Here is a 1,578-nt window from a genome sequence, read left to right on the forward strand (position 1 = left end):
CCTTATCGAGAAGAAAGCCCCTGAGTAATTGCTGAGCAGCATCACCAGTGTCCTGACAGTTACTCTGTGTCCCTCCAGCTCTCCCTGATGATGTGGCGGTTGACATGCACCGTGATAGGATAGAAGAAAAGCCTCCGGGGATCATCAAGGTAAGCTGGATTTTTTCTGGTCTGAGATAGAAATATTGCTTTATTTATCTTTCAATAGATTTAAGTTATGAATATTTGAGGGTATTCCTTCCAGATACATACAATTCCCTTGGTTGGGAGAATGTGGAGTGAGAGTCTATAACCAACTCATGGTGCCTGATTCCACAGGACATTACAATTGACAGCATCCATTACAGCCTGCAGAGTATGGAGCTCTCTCTCCTGGAGCGATTTTTCCTCTAGGAAAAGCATTCTGTAATTTCCCACCTAAATGAACTTGGAAGTACCATCCTCCCAGCAAAGTTCTTGGCTTTCAGCCTGAGTAGGTTTGCTCTGATAACCCTTGCTGGGTTCCCTGGACCACTGTTTCTTATCAGGTTTTCTACTGTCAGCAAATGAACAAAAGACCTGAGCATCACTGTGATCTTATTCTCATAGTGTTTTCTCTTCTGTAGTTGCAGGTGGCCTTCACAGAACGTGAAAACGGTATGTATTCTGGAATCAGTCACTTGGGGAGGAAGAACTTTGAAGATGAGAAAGTGGGACATTCTTGCTGGTTTTATTGTAGAGGGCAGACTGATTCCAAATTTGTGCTGGGAATGAGAGTAGGGGACCTGGTGATAGAAAGAGATTTACAAGTAATGTGACCAATTACTATAGTCCCAGGAAGAAGCTGTATTACGGTTAGGTGGTGTAAGTTTTTGTGCATGAGACACGGTGTGTCTGTATGTGAAATGACTGGTATAATTCTGTGTGTATGTGAACATTTTGTGTTGTGTTTCCCTTGATTTATGTTCCCATAAACATCACTGTTACTGGTGCCAACTTTCTTAAAAATATTCCCATCAACTCTGCATCATGAATAAGTATGGATATAAAAGTAAATAAACTGTACACTTTCAGGGTGTGCATTGATTTTATACCGAGAGAGCCTCATTTCACCTGGAAAACAAATCCTATCACCACCCAGGCAAATGTTTACTGGATACTTTTTTTTTTCTTTTGGCTGTGTTGTGTCTTCGTTGCACTGCGTGGGCTTCTCATTTCGGTGGCTACTGTTGTTCCAGACCACGGGCTCTAGGTGCATGGGCTTCAAAAGTTGTGTCACGTGGGCTCAGTAGTTGTGATTTTCAGGGTCTAGAGCACAAGCTTAGTAGTTGTGGTGCACGGGTTTAGTTGCTACATGGCTGGATTCTTAGTGAAGAAAACTGGGTTTCAGCATGCCTACTACTGGGCCAATTACAACTTCATTTAATAAGAAATCTCATCTCTTAGTACGTCTCATAGCATTCTGAATGGTTATGATACATCTCTCTGCCACTTCCCTCATTCTAACTGTTTCCTATTGGAGCCTCGGGATGAGTCCTCCCCCCTTACCTGAAGCAGCTAGTGCTAGGCAGGCCTCCTTCTTTTTGCAGGGAGCCCATGC

Source organism: Mesoplodon bidens (assembly GCF_964165515.1).
Source record: "Mesoplodon bidens genome assembly, contig: HAP1_SCAFFOLD_476, whole genome shotgun sequence".
NCBI classification, from domain to species: domain Eukaryota; kingdom Metazoa; phylum Chordata; class Mammalia; order Artiodactyla; family Ziphiidae; genus Mesoplodon; species Mesoplodon bidens.